Raw genomic sequence first — 17,292 nt, forward strand, 5'->3', positions numbered from 1 at the left:
ATAGGTGTAGTATTATAGTAGTTATATTCTTGTACATAGGAGGTATTATAGTAGTTATATTCTTGTACATAGGAGGTAGTATTATAGCAGTTATATTCTCGTACATAGGAGGTAGTATTATAGTAGTTATATTCTTGTACATAGGAGGTATTATAGTAGTTATATTCTTGTACATAGGAGGTAGTATTATAGTAGTCATATTCTTGCATATAGGTGTAGTATTATAGTAGCTATATTCTTGTACATAGGAGCAGTATTATAGTAGTTATATTCTTGTACATAGGAGCAGTATTATAGTAGTTATATTCTTGTACATAGGAGTAGTATTATAGTAGTTATATTCTTGTACATAGGAGTAGTATTATAGTAGTTATATTCTTGTACATAGGAGTAGTATTATAGTAGTTATATTCTTGTACATAGGAGTAGTATTATAGTAGTTATATTCTTGTACATAGGAACAGTATTATAGTAGTTATATTCTTGTATATAGGTGTAGTATTATAGTAGTTATATTCTTGTATATAGGAGTAGTATTATAGTAGTTATATTGTTGTACATAGGAGCAGTATTATAGTAGTTATATTGTTGTACATAGGAGGTAGTATTATAGTAGTCATATTCTTGTACATAGGAGCAGTATTATAGTAGTTATATTCTTGTATATAGGAGGTAGTATTATAGTAGTTATATTCTTGTACATAGGAGGTATTATAGTAGTTATATTCTTGTACATAGGAGGTAGTATTATAGTAGTCATATTCTTGCATATAGGTGTAGTATTATAGTAGCTATATTCTTGTACATAGGAGCAGTATTATAGTAGTTATATTCTTGTACATAGGAGCAGTATTATAGTAGTTATATTCTTGTACATAGGAGTAGTATTATAGTAGTTATATTCTTGTACATAGGAGTAGTATTATAGTAGTTATATTCTTGTACATAGGAGTAGTATTATAGTAGTTATATTCTTGTACATAGGAGTAGTATTATAGTAGTTATATTCTTGTACATAGGAACAATATTATAGTAGTTATATTCTTGTATATAGGTGTAGTATTATAGTAGTTATATTCTTGTATATAGGAGTAGTATTATAGTAGTTATATTGTTGTACATAGGAGCAGTATTATAGTAGTTATATTGTTGTACATAGGAGGTAGTATTATAGTAGTCATATTCTTGTACATAGGAGCAGTATTATAGTAGTTATATTCTTGTATATAGGAGGTAGTATTATAGTAGTTATATTCTTGTACATAGAAACAGTATTGTAGTAGTTATATTCTTGTACATAGGAGCAGTATTATAGTAGTTATATTCTTGTACATAGGAGCAGTATTATAGTAGTTATATTCTTGTACATAGGTGTAGTATTATAGTAGTTATATTCTTGAACATAGGAGCAGTATTATAGTAGTTATATTCTTGTATATAGGTGTAGTATTATAATAGTTATATTCTTGTATATAGGAGTAGTATTATAGTAGTTATATTCTTGTACATAGGGGCAGTATTATAGTAGTTATATTGTTGTACATACTAGTATTACAGCAGTTATATTCTTCTATATAGGTGTAGTATTATAGTAGTTATATTCTTGTACATAGGGGCAGTATTATAGTAGTTATATTGTTGTACATAGGAGGTAGTATAGCAGTTATATTCTCGTACATAGGAGGTAGTATTATAGTAGTTATATTCTTGTACATAGGAGGTATTATAGTAGTTATATTCTTGTACATAGGAGGTAGTATTATAGTAGTCATATTCTTGCATATAGGTGTAGTATTATAGTAGTTATATTCTTGTACATGGGAACAGTATTATAGTAGTTATATTCTTGTACATAGGAGGTAGTATTATAGTATATTCTTGTACATAGGAGGTAGTATTATAGTAGTTATATTCTTGTACATAGGAGTAGTATTATAGTAGTTATATTCTTGTACATAGGAGGTAGTATTATAGTAGTTATATTCTTGTACATAGGAGTAGTATTATAGTAGTTATATTCTTGTACATAGGAGGTAGTATTATAGTAGTTATATTCTTGTACATAGTAGTATTATAGTAGTTATATTCTTGTACATAGGAGTAGTATTATAGTAGTTATATTCTTGTACATAGGAGTAGTATTATAGTAGTTATATTCTTGTACATAGGAGGTACTATTATAGCAGTTATATACTTGTACATAGGAGCAGTATTATAGTAGTTATATTCTTGTACATAGGAGCAGTATTATAGTAGTTATATTCTTGTACATAGGAGCAGTATTATAGTAGTTATATTCTTGTACATAGGAGCAGTATTATAGTAGTTATATTCTTGTACATAGGAGTAGTATTGTAGTAGTTATATTCTTGTACGTAGTAGTATTATAGTAGTTATATTCTTATACATAAGAGCAGTATTATAGTAGTTATATTCTTGTACATAGGAGGTAGTATTATAGTAGTTATATTCTTGTACATAGGAGGTAGTATTATAGTAGTTATATTCTTGTATATAGGAGTAGTATTATAGTAGTTATATTGTTGTACATAGGAGCAGTATTATAGTAGTTATATTGTTGTACATAGGAGGTAGTATTATAGTAGTCATATTCTTGTACATAGGAGCAGTATTATAGTAGTTATATTCTTGTATATAGGAGGTAGTATTATAGTAGTTATATTCTTGTACATAGAAACAGTATTGTAGTAGTTATATTCTTGTACATAGGAGCAGTATTATAGTAGTTATATTCTTGTACATAGGAGCAGTATTATAGTAGTTATATTCTTGTACATAGGTGTAGTATTATAGTAGTTATATTCTTGAACATAGGAGCAGTATTATAGTAGTTATATTCTTGTATATAGGTGTAGTATTATAGTAGTTATATTCTTGTATATAGGAGTAGTATTATAGTAGTTATATTCTTGTACATAGGGGCAGTATTATAGTAGTTATATTGTTGTACATACTAGTATTACAGCAGTTATATTCTTCTACATAGGTGTAGTATTATAGTAGTTATATTCTTGTACATAGGGGCAGTATTATAGTAGTTATATTGTTGTACATAGGAGGTAGTATTATAGCAGTTATATTCTCGTACATAGGAGGTAGTATTATAGTAGTTATATTCTTGTACATAGGAGGTATTATAGTAGTTATATTCTTGTACATAGGAGGTAGTATTATAGTAGTCATATTCTTGCATATAGGTGTAGTATTATAGTAGTTATATTCTTGTACATAGGAGGTAGTATTATAGTAGTTATATTCTTGTACATAGTAGTATTATAGTAGTTATATTCTTGTACATAGGAGTAGTATTATAGTAGTTATATTCTTGTACATAGGAGTAGTATTATAGTAGTTATATTCTTGTACATAGGAGGTACTATTATAGCAGTTATATACTTGTACATAGGAGCAGTATTATAGTAGTTATATTCTTGTACATAGGTACAGTATTGTAGTAGTTATATTCTTGTACGTAGTAGTATTATAGTAGTTATATTCTTATACATAAGAGCAGTATTATAGTAGTTATATTCTTGTACATAGGAGCAGTATTATAGTAGTTATATTCTTGTACATAGGAGGTAGTATTATAGTAGTTATATTCTTGTACATAGGAGGTAGTATTATAGTAGTTATATTCTTGTACATAGGAGTAGTATTATAGTAATATTGTACATAGGAGTAGTATTATAGTAGTTATATTCTTGTACATAGGAGGTAGTATTATAGTAGTTATATACTTGTACATAGGAGCAGTATTATAGTAGTTATATTCTTGTACATAGGAGGTAGTATTATAGTAATGTTCTTGTACATAGGAACAGTATTATAGTAGTTATATTCTTGTACAGGAGGTAGTATTATAGTAGTTATATTCTTGTACATAGGAGTAGTATAATAGTAGTTATATTCTTGTACATAGGAGGTAGTATTATAGTAGTTATATACTTGAACATAGGAGCAGTATTATAGTAGTTATATTCTTGTACATAGGAGGTAGTATAGTAGTTATATTCTTGTGCATAGGAACAGTATTGTAGTAGTTATATTCTTGTACATAGTAGTATTATAGTAGTTATATTGTACATAGGAACAGTATTATAGTAGTTATATTCTTGTACAGGAGGTAGTATTATAGTAGTTATATTCTTGTACATAGGAGCAGTATTATAGTAGTTATATTCTTGTACATAGCAGTAGTATTATAGTAGTTATATTCTTGTACATAGGAGCAGTATTATAGTAGTTAAATTCTTGTACATAGTAGTATTGTAGTAGTTAAATTCTTGTACATAGGGGCAGAATTAGTCGTTATATTCTTGTACATAGGAGTAGTAGTATTATAGTAGTTATATTCTTATACATAAGAGCAGTATTATAGTAGTTATATTCTTGTACATAGGGGCAGTATTATAGTCGTTAGATTCTTGTACATAGGGAGTAGTATTATAGTAGTTATATTCTTGTACATAGGAGCAGTATTACAGTAGTTATATTCTTGTACATAGTATTATAGTAGTTATATTCGTATACATAGGAGGTAGTATTATAGTAATATTCTTGTACATAGTAGTATAGTAGTTATATTCTTATACATAGGAGGTAGTATTATAGTAATATTCTTGTACATAGGAGCAGTATTATAGTAGTTATATTCTTGTACATGGGAGCAGTATTACTGTAGTTATATTCTTATACATTTTAATATTATAATAGGTATATTCTTGTACATAGCAGGTAGTATTATAGTTAAGAATATAACTACTATAATACTATGTACAAGAATATAACTACTATAATACTGCCCCTATGTACAAGAATATAACTACTGTAATTCTGCTCCTATGTACAAGAATATAACTACTATAATAGTACCTCCTTTGTACAAGAATATAACTATGAGAAAAAATTCCAAAAAGGATTCAAACAAAGTTTGAAGGATCTGCAGCTCAGAGGAGGTTAAAACTCAAAAAAAACTTTATTTCATACTTTTAAAAGGACTCACCCCAAGTGGGTGAATACATTCAGAAGTTTAACAACAGAACATAGTGAGAAAAAGATAGAAAAATGTGAAAATAAAACCAAAACCGCTGACGCGTTTCGGGACAGATTTTTAATGTCCCTTAATCATAGCGGAATATTTTATTTTCACATTTTTCTATCTTTTTCTCACTATGTTCTGTTAAACTTCTGAATGTATTCACCCACTTGGGGTGAGTCCTTTTAAAAGTATGAAATAAAGTTTTTTTTTGAGTTTTAACCTCCTCTGAGCTGCAGATCCTTCAAACTTTGTTTGAATCCTTTTTGGAATTTTTTTCTCATCGTTTTGCTCCAGGAGGTCAAGGAGAACAGGGTCGTGCACCACAGGAGGATAAATGAACGGAAGATAGGTGAGCTACTTCTCTATTTTTTCTAAAAGTGTTTTTTGAAGAATATAACTACTATAATACTGCTCCTATGTACAAGAATATAACTACTATAATACTACCTCCTATGTACAAGAATATAACTACTATAATACTACCTCCTATGTACAAGAATATAACTACTATAATACTACTCCTATGTACAAGAATATAACTACTATAATACTACTCCTATGTACAAGAATATAACTACTATAATACTACTCCTATGTACAAGAATATAACTACTATAATACTACCTCCTATGTACAAGAATATAACTACTATAATACTGCTCCTATGTACAAGAATATAACTACTATACTACTGCTCCTATGTACAAGAATATAACTACTATAATACTGCCTCCTATGTACAAGAATATAACTACTATAATACTGCTCCTATGTACAAGAATATAACTACTATAATACTGCTCCTATGTACAAGAATATAACTACTATAATACTGCCTCCTATGTACAAGAATATAACTACTATAATACTGCTCCTATGTACAAGAATATAACTACTATAATACTGCTCCTATGTACAAGAATATAACTACTATAATACTGCCTCCTATGTACAAGAATATAACTACTATAATACTGCTCCTATGTACAAGAATATAACTACTATAATACTACCTCCTATGTACAAGAATATAACTACTATAATACTACCTCCTATGTACAAGAATATAACTACTATAATACTACTCCTATGTACAAGATTATAACTACTATAATACTACCTCCTATGTACAAGAATATAACTACTATAATACTACCTCCTATGTACAAGAATATAAGTAGTATAATACTGCTCCTATGTACAAGAATATAACTACTATAATACTACTCCAATGTACAAGAATATAACGGCTATAATACTCCTATGTACAAGAATATAACTACTATAATACTACTCCTATGTACAAGAATATAACTACTATAATACTACTCCTATGTACAAGAATATAACTATTATAATAGTACCTCCTATGTACAAGAATATAACTACTATAATACTGCTCCTATGTACAAGAATATAACGGCTATAATACTCCTATGTACAAGAATATAACTACTATAATACTACTCCTATGTACAAGAATATAACTACTATAATACTACTCCAATGTACAAGAATATAACGGCTATAATACTCCTATGTACAAGAATATAACTACTATAATACTACTCCTATGTACAAGAATATAACTACTATAATACTACTCCTATGTACAAGAATATAACTACTATAATACTACCTCCTATGTACAAGAATATAACTACTATAATACTGCTCCTATGTACAATAATATAACTACTATAATACTGCTCCTATGTACAAGAATATAACTACTATAATACTACTCCTATGTACAAGAATATAACTACTATAAAACTGCTCCTATGTACAAGAATATAACTACTATAATAGTACCTCCTATGTACAAGAATATAACTACTATAATACTACAATGTACAAGAATATAACGGCTATAATACTACTCCTATGTACAAGAATATAACTATTATAATAGTACCTCCTATGTACAAGAATATAACTACTATAATACTGCTCCTATGTACAAGAATATAACGGCTATAATACTCCTATGTACAAGAATATAACTACTATAATACTACTATGTACAAGAATATAACTACTATAATACTACTCCTATGTACAAGAATATAACTACTATAATACTACTCCTATGTACAAGAATATAACTACTATAATACTACTATGTACAAGAATATAACTACTATAATACTGCTCCTATGTACAAGAATATAACGGCTATAATACTCCTATGTACGAGAATATAACTACTATAATACTACTCCTATGTTCAAGAATATAACTACTATAATACTACTCCTATGTACAAGAATATAACTACTATAATACTATGTACAAAAATATAACTACTATAATACTACCTACTATGTACAAAAATATAACTACTATAATACTACCTCCTATGTACAAGAATATAACTACTATAATACTACACCTATGTACAAGAATATAACTACTATAATACTACTCCTATGTACAAGAATATAACTACTATAATACTACTATGTACAAGAATATAACTACTATAATACTGCTCCTATGTACAAGAATATAACGGCTATAATACTCCTATGTACGAGAATATAACTACTATAATACTACTCCTATGTTCAAGAATATAACTACTATAATACTACTCCTATGTACAAGAATATAACTACTATAATACTACTATGTACAAGAATATAACTACTATAATACTGCTCCTATGTACAAGAATATAACGGCTATAATACTCCTATGTACGAGAATATAACTACTATAATACTACTCCTATGTTCAAGAATATAACTACTATAATACTACTCCTATGTTCAAGAATATAACTACTATAATACTGCTCCTATGTACAAGAATATAACTACTATAATACTACTCCTATGTACAAGAATATAACTACTATAATACTACTCCTATGTACAAGAATATAACTACTATAATACTACCTCCTATGTACAAGAATATAACTACTATAATACTACCTCCTATGTACAAGAATATAACTACTATAAGACTGCTCCTATGTACAAGAATATAACTGCTATAATACTACTCCTATGTACAAGAATATAACTACTATAATACTACCTCCTATGTACAAGAATATAACTACTATAATACTGCTCCTATGTACAAGAATATAACTACTATAATACTACTCCTATGTACAAGAATATAACTACTATAATACTACCTCCTATGTACAAGAATATAACTACTATAATACTGCTCCTATGTACAAGAATATAACTACTATAATACTACTCCTATGTTCAAGAATATAACTACTATAATACTACTCCTATGTTCAAGAATATAACTACTATAATACTGCTCCTATGTACAAGAATATAACTACTATAATACTACTCCTATGTACAAGAATATAACTACTATAATACTACTCCTATGTACAAGAATATAACTACTATAATACTACCTCCTATGTACAAGAATATAACTACTATAATACTACCTCCTATGTACAAGAATATAACTACTATAAGACTGCTCCTATGTACAAGAATATAACTGCTATAATACTACTCCTATGTACAAGAATATAACTACTATAATACTACCTCCTATGTACAAGAATATAACTACTATAATACTGCTCCTATGTGCAAGAATATAACTACTATAATACTACCTCCTATGTACAAGAATATAACTACTAGAATACTGCTCCTATGTACAAGAATATAACTACTATAATACTACTCCTATGTACAAGAATATAACTACTATAATACTACCTCCTATGTACAAGAATATAACTACTGTAATACTACTTCTGTACACACATTGTGCGGGGACATCACCTATTGACAGCTCCAATCACAGACACAATCAGTCACTGCTCCACATGTCACATCAGTCATCGCCGTCTTAGGTCTCATCATCCTATTGTTACACAATGTACCGCCTGCCCCTCACAAACCGGTCAGTCGTCTTAAAGAACTACAGGCTCCAGCATTCCTTTGGATGTCCAAGACTCCTTACAGCAGAAGAGTAACTTGATGCTCTTGGACCCCAATGCAAAGTCTGAGACAATTCCCCCACCCCAATATTATGTATTGTACTGTTCTTATGGGGGGGCAAACGCCAAAGGATTAGACTCATGCCTCTGCACACAGTACCACACGCTGGAGAATTAGATTCACGCTTCTGCACACAGTACCACATGCTGGAGGATTAGATGCGCAGCCCTGCACACAGTACCATATGCCGGTGGACTAGGTATGCACCTCTGCACACAGTACCACACTCCAGAGGATTAGATACGCATGTCTGCACACAGTACCACATGCAGGAGGATTAGATTTGTGGCCCTGCACACAGTATCAGACATCAGAGGTTTAGTCCAGGTTTCCATAGCAACCCAGCCATTTTTTCTTCACTGCAGTATTTCAGCTTTAAAGGGGCAGGGCACTGACTGTGGATGACAGTTACACAAGATCACATTCACACAGCTTTACTCCAGGTATCCATAACAACAGATTGCAGGTTTTTCACTGATATCCAAACTTAGATTCATATGATCACATGACGCTTATGGACATAGACAAATGACATACAAAATACACTAGTGTAAAAATGGACAATTCATACGGGACCACTACACAAACAAAAGACACATACCTGTGCGAAGCTGGGTCCTCCTGCTATAATTGAACTAGCAGGAGGACCCGGCTCCACACGGCTGTCATTTTTTTTGTTTGTGTAGTGGCCCCGTTTGAATTGTATGTTGTGTGTGTGTCCATAAGCATCATCTGTAACTCAATTTGAAAATCAATAAAAATCCTGCAATTGGTTTTTATGGATATGTGGAGTAAAGCTGTGTGTATGTGACCTTGTGTAACAGTGTCATCCACAGTGCCCTGCCCCTTTTAAAGGGATCCTATCATTCAGACGATATTTTTTTCTAAGTACCACGTCGGAATGGCTTTAAGAAAGGCTATTCTTCTCCTACCTTTTTTTTTTTTTGTCTTCTCCATGCCGCCATTCGCTTTCAATCCCGGTTCTTGTCGGTATGTAATTTGGCTCTCTTGCAGCACTTTGGGTGGGCCCCAGTGCTCAGACAGCACTGGGGGCGTCCCCAATGCTGCGAGAGAACTGTGGAACTGTGTGCAGTGGCGTGTATTTAATCCTCTTGCATGTGATACTATGTGCAGAGGCGCATATCTAATCCTCCTCTGTGTGGTATTGTGTGCAATGGCGAGTATATAATTCTCCAGCCCTTGGTTCTGTGTGCATACGCACGTATCTAATTCTCCGGCTAGTGCTACTGTGTGCAGTTGCGTGTATCTAATCCTCTGGCGTGTGGTACTTTGTGCTGACTTGTGTATCTAAACCTCCAGCATGTGGTACTGTGTGCAGATGCATGTATCTAACCCTCCCCATGTGGTATTGTGTGCAGTAGTTTGTATCTAATCCTCAGCGTTTGGAACTTTGCGCAGATGTGTACATCTAATCCTGCGGTGTGTGTAACTGAGTATAGACGCATGTATCTAATCCTCCAGCATGTGGAACTGTGTGTAGATGCTCGTATCTAATCCTGCAGCATTTGTAACTGTGTGAAGTGGCGTGTATCCAATCCTCTGGTGTGTGGTATTGTGTGCTGACTTGTGTATCTAATCCTCTGGCATTAGGTACTTTGTGCAGACGCATTTATCTAATCCTCTGGCATGTGTAACTGTGCATATGCACGCATCTAATCTTTCGGCTTGTGGAACTGTGTGCAGACTTGCATATCTAATTTTCCGGCGTGTGGAACTGTGTGCAGACACGTGTATCCAATCCTCTGGCGTGACATACTGTGTGACCTGTGTATCTAATCCTCCAGCATGTGGTACTTTGTGCAAATGTGCGTATATATTTCTCTGGCATGTGGGACTGTCCACTGACATGCGTATCTTATCCTGTGGTGTGTGTAACTGTGTATAGACGCATGTATCTCTGTCATGTGGTACTATGTGTTGAGGTGCATATCTAATCCTCTGGTGTTTGGAACTGTTTGCAGACGCACATATCTAATCCTCCGGCATGTGGAACTGTGTAGATGCGAGTATCTAATCCTGCAGCATGTGTAACTGTGTGCAGTGGTGCCTATCCAATCCTCTGTCGTGTGGTATTGTGTGCAGTGTCTCATATCTAATCCTCCGGTTTGTGATGGTGTGCAGTGGTGTGTATCTAATCCTCTCCTGTGTGGTATTGTGTGTAGTGGAGTATATCTAATCCTTCGGCGTATGGTAGTTTGTGCAGACACGCGTATCTAATCCTTTGGCATGTGGAACTGTGCGCAGAAGCATGTATCTAATCTTTCAGCGTGTTGTACTTTGAGCAGACGCAAGTATCTAATCCTCTGGTGTGTGATACTGTGTGCTAACGTGTATCTAATCCTCCAGCGTGTGGTACTGAATGCAGAAAGCAGTGGGAAAGCTGCATCTCCGAAACGGTATGTCCAAGTGAGTTGGGGCCTTGTCTTAAACGTTCCCGGACACCTGAAGTATCTGTGTGCCAAATTTAGTGAAGATCGGTCCAGTCGTTTGGTCGCGCATAAAGAACAGACAGAAATTCATTTTTATAATATAGAGATGAGTTTCTGTCTGTTCTTTATGTGCGACCAAACGACTGGACCGATCTTCACCAAATTTGGCACACAGATACATCAGCTGTCCGGGAAGGTTTTAGATCAGGCCTCAACTCTGACATACCATTCCTGATGCATCTTTCTCAAAACAATGACCTGCATTACGCAATACTAAATACTGTACTAAAATACTCCACATGCACAATCCAACACGGAGATCCAAACTGAGATACACGCATCAGAGGATTAGATACACGCCTTAGCACACAGTACCACACACAGGGTCGGACTGGCCCACTGGGGAACTGGTGAATTCCCCAGTGGGCCCTGGGCCCCAACTGAAAGTCCTCATTTTGCAAATGCATTGGTTAGGGGCCTGATCGGGACCTGACTAATGCATTTGCCTCAACAAACAGGGGCCCCCCATTAGCTGATGCTGAAGCTGTACACGGTGTCATCCTGATATATAGGGAAAGTACATACCGGAGGACACCATGTGAATCTTGAGTATCAGCTGATGGCTGCTTGTGCTGCGGCTATGGCTACTTTCTTCCCTGTCCGTGCTGCCTGAGCTTCTCCCTTCCTCCTCACATTGAGTTCTCTCTGAGATTGTAGCGTGTTGGGACAAGGAGCTGTCTGCTGCAATGCTTCACTGCTGCAAAATGTGAGTATATTCTTTTGGTAAAATGTGTATTACGTATATGTGTGTACATTTGTTTAAAGTATGTGTGCTTTCACTGCACACCGCTTGCTAATGCGTTCGGTAGTCTGTTTAGGGGGTTCCCATGCGGACTCCCCAAATGGATTACCGAATGCAGAAGTGAACCAGGCCTGAGTGTGTCGGTATATTGTCTGTGTAATCCTTTCCACACATTGCAGAAAAATACATGCAGCGGACACACGGCAATTTCAAAAACTGTTGTGTTTTTGGGAATCGCAGCACGTCACTTATACGTACAAGAACATTGGCGGTTTCCCTATAGATATAAAGGAAGCAGAAAGTCCGCAGGGGAAACCTCTGGAGTTTCTGCAATAAGATGTGCGGTACACTGATGCATTGCCGCCGGGGGTTTTCCCGCAGTGCTTTTTTGCTGCGGCCGCTACATTGGGCTTTAGCCTTATAGCGTGATGCTCAGTATATAGAGATAAGGATGAGGCCCAACAGTGAGACACAGCTAAAAAAAATACTGTGGAAAAAATAGCATTGCATTTTTTCTAGTGTTTTTCATCGAGCACTTTTTCCCGATTGCGCAGCCGAAAGTAACGGGCCATGTTTTTTTGAAGTGCTTGCATTTTAGAGTTTGCAGCATCTTCCACATCTTTTTCTTCCTATGTGTGCATGAGGTATATTTAATTAAATTTCATTCACTTTGCTGGGTCTATAAAACAGATTTTTTTTTTTTTTTCTGTAGTAGACAGACGTGGTGTTTCTGCAATGTGGGGTTTCAGCTATTTATTGGGATCCTACCATTAAAATCAAATTTTTTTGTCTAACACGTAAGAATAACCTTAAGAAAGACTATTCTCCTAACTTTAGATGTCTTCGCTGCTGTTCTGTAGAGATCCCGGTTTTTTCTGGTATGCAAATGCATTCTCTTGCAGCACTGGGGGCGGTCCCCAGCTCTCAAACAGCACTGGGGGTGTGTACAATGCTGCGAGAGAACTCTCCAGCGCCGCCTCCATCTTCTTCAGCAACGGTTCTTCGCGTCTTCTTCCGGGGGTTGAGTTCAAACTTCCAGGCCTCAGTATTGTAAGCGGCCATTTTTTTGTCGCCGGCGGGCATGAGCAGTCTGCTTTTCTCAAGGCCCGAGGCCTAGAAGTTTGAAGCCAACCCCTGGAAGAAGACTGCAAGAACCGTTCCTGAAGAAGGAAGCAGAGCTAGAGAGTTCTCTGGCAGCATTGGGGACGCCTCCAGTGCTGCGAAAGAACTCATTTGCATACCGGCGGAAACCAGGATTTCTACGGAACGGCGGTGCGGAGAAGAAATCTAAAGGTAGGAGATGAATAGCCTTTCTATTCTATTCTAACTTAGCTATTCCTACGTGTTAGGGACAAAAAAAATCAATCTTAATGATGGGATCCCTTTAACGTCCCTCTTCCGCACAGGATGTCAGCCCCATCATTGCTCCCACACAATATAATGGCCCCATCGCTGTTCACTTGCCATACAAGGTTTAGCAGCAGGTTGAGGTAGTGCACATGGTATAGTGCAAGGGTAGGGAACGTACGGCTCTCCATCTGTTGCAAAACTACAACTCCCAGCATGCATACTTGCTCTGATGTTCTTGGAACTCCCATGGAAGTGAATGGAGCATGATGGGAGTTGTAGTTTCACAGCAGCTGCAGAGCCAAAGGTTCTCTAACCCTGGTATAATGGGTGAGCAGCATGACTCCCGACATGTTACTACCTTTAGCTGTCGTGTCTCGGTACTGCTGCTCTGCAGGGTCCTGGTGTTGGGCCCCTAGAAAGAATTCCACTGGTGGACCCTAGATACCTCAGTCTGACTCTGACCACACATCAGATGATTAGATACACAGGTCAATACATATATAGCCAGGCCTCAACTCTCTAGGATGTACCGTTCCTGAGGTACAGTATTCCCAAAACAAAGACCTGCATTAGCCAATCCAAACCTAACAATTTTTCACTCCTATTCCAAGTGCCTTGACAGTCACTCCACATGCACACAGCTTTACTCCAGTTGTAACCAACACTGATATCGAAACTGAGATGCACACAGAGGATTAGATACACAGCTCATCACATGTCACAGCTTTCCTCAAGATTTCCATAGCAAACCAGACTTTTTTTCTTCACTGCTGTAGGTCAGCATTAAAGGGGAAGGGCACTGTAGATAAAACTGCTACAAAGTGACCTACACACAGCTTTACTCCAGGTCTCCATAACAAATGATCGTAGGTTTTTCACTGATATCCAAACTGAGATACACATGACACTTATGGACACACACATAAATGACACAAAATACACCAGTGCAAAACTGGGCAATTCTGATGGGGTCACTACACAAACAAAACATAAACTAGACTCCTGCTAGTACCTTATGTTAACAGCCCGTTTTATGTCACTTTCTATACTTGTATATTACTTTTTTTTTTATTCCCTGTCTTGTATCTGTTTCATGATTAAATATTTGACTATCGTCTCGTGTTTTATTTGTTGGTGAACCTGCCCTATGATGTCACGGACCTCGGCACGCATATGGTAGGTGGGCTGGTCATTGATGTAGCTCAGGAACCCCTACTGTCATAACGTATCCTACTAAAACGTGACTGTCACTGAGGCCAGTGATTGGCTGTAGCAGCCAAGTGGATAGGTTATCAATGTGAAATTGATGAGGGCTAATGGGCAGTAGACAGCGCTGTTGTCTCTATAGTGGTTGACCTGAGTGACGCTAGGTTTACACTAGCGTTCGGGTTTCCGTTCTGAGCTTTCTGTCTTTCGCCGCCAGAAGACAGAAAGCTGACAGAGCGGGTCTGGCTGTGAGTGGCGGTGAGTGTTTTATGCTCTCAGCCGCGAAATAATTTTTTAAAAACCGGACCTAAAGTACTGCATTTCTAACTCTGTGTCCGATTTTAAAAAAAACAGTTTCGCAGCGGAGAGTATAAAACTCTCACCACTGCTCACGGCCAGACCTCATTCAAACCCCTTCAAACGAATGGGCTTGAAAGAGTTTTGTGGCTGTCTCCTGCGTCTGTCTTGTGTAGGAAACAAAAACCTGCAGCATGGAGAACGGGCGCAGATGTGAACAAGCCCTGACTACAACTTGAGCACCAATCAAGTAAATAGTACCTGATTTGTAATACCTGGTCTGGCCACTCCACCGATAACAGCGCTGTCTGCTTCCTGCTCTATTCTTTGTGTATGAGCAGCTGAGAACTGCTAATCAGTGGGGGTGCAGAATATCAGACTCTCCCCTTCAGGTGGATATTTATTACCAAGTTAAATTAAAATTTGCTCCATCCTCTCTTCTGCTTTAGCTTGCAGATGGGGTAAACTTTGTTATTCGTTTTGCACATCATGGTGAGGTTCATTGGCCTCTATTTAATTCCAGATTTGTTATATTTACAACCTGCAATTTTTTTTCAAACCCTTAAGCATACGAAGTGGAGGGTCAGATTGGGAAATCCAATAAGCACCTACACTTGCCAATCCATCATGGTCCTCATCCATTATTCTCTAGCCCCCTGGCAGACTACGGAATTTTTTTTTTTTTTTTTTTTTTGAGGTTGCAGGTTTTACTGGGGCCCCTGGAACCTTTTTTTTTTGTAAATATATATTTTTTCCTAACATTATGTCTTTAAAGTATGGAAGGAAATCTACACCAACACATGGAGATTTTCAAACTCCTTGCAGATGTTATTGGTGGCAGAATTCAAATATAGAACTCCAGCACTAACCACTGAGCCACCGTGTTGTTCCAAGAAATGTTTATTTCCTCACACCTCTCCTGAGTTTATGAACCCAAAATGTGGGGGAAATTAGGAACAAATCCAACAATAAAGCAATTTGCTCATCTCTGCCCACAACACTCTAGTAATACCATTGCAGCTTTGTATGTGATGTCATTCCTACCTGTGACCACTGGAGGGCGACCTCGGATAAGTTTTGCTCCAACAATCGGGTGATTTCCTTTTTTCGCTCCAGTTTCGGCTGTGACTCTGAAAGTGCTAAAGATAGAAGAGAAAAGCAATTAATATCAGTAATCATGGCTGACACAGCCCCGCCCACTACGACAGCCAGCGCTTAACCCTTAATAGCACATCATATCACATAAGAACACTCCGAAGCACAAAAGTGCAATTATTACATGGACGACCTCGTACATTTGCGCCAACGTTTACGAAATTAAACTATGTATATGACCGAATAAAGGACAAAGGACACGATTTTGCTGCATTGATAACATCAGTCACATAGAAAATCAGATACAGATGATGCAGAGCTGAGTTTGTTATAGGTCAGATATAGCAGTGCCAACCTGGTGAGATGCAGCAGGACAAGACCTGACATTTGGTACAGTCTGACAACCCGATCAGGAAGATGGACTAGGCCTGAGATTACTTGGAACACTTGTGTGGGTTTTCCTCAGATGTAGCAGAGCTGTATAGTTCATTTGAGAACAAAACACAATGATGAGTTTGTCAGAAGTAACAAAACTGGTATTGTCATTTAGCAAACAGTTGAACTTTAGAACAGCAGAGATGAGTTTGCTATTTAGCACAAGTTACAGCGAGTTTGACAACTGGGAGGATCTGTGGCGAGTTGGCCCAATGTAGCAAAATAAGTTTCAACAGAAGCAGTTGAGTGGAGTTTGTCACTTGGCACCATTTATGGTAGAGCTGTCAGATGTAGCAGGGTGGTGTTTGTTGCATCTGACAAACCTACCATAAAGGTGCACAAAGTGACAAACTCCACTCTGCTGAATCTGACAAACCTGCTATAAACTGAACATAAAGCAGAGTTTATAATATTGCACAATTTAGGATAGCTTTGTCAGGTGTAGCAGTGCAGGGTTTGCTATTTTGCACTATTTATAGTGGGTGTGCAAAACAACAAACCCCAATCTGCTACATCTGACAAATGCACCCCACTCTGCTGCAACCGACAAACCTACCATAAGTTGCACATAACAACCCCCACTCTGCTGTA

The sequence above is a fragment of the Leptodactylus fuscus genome, chromosome 10 (assembly GCF_031893055.1).
Source record: "Leptodactylus fuscus isolate aLepFus1 chromosome 10, aLepFus1.hap2, whole genome shotgun sequence".
NCBI lineage: Eukaryota > Metazoa > Chordata > Amphibia > Anura > Leptodactylidae > Leptodactylus > Leptodactylus fuscus.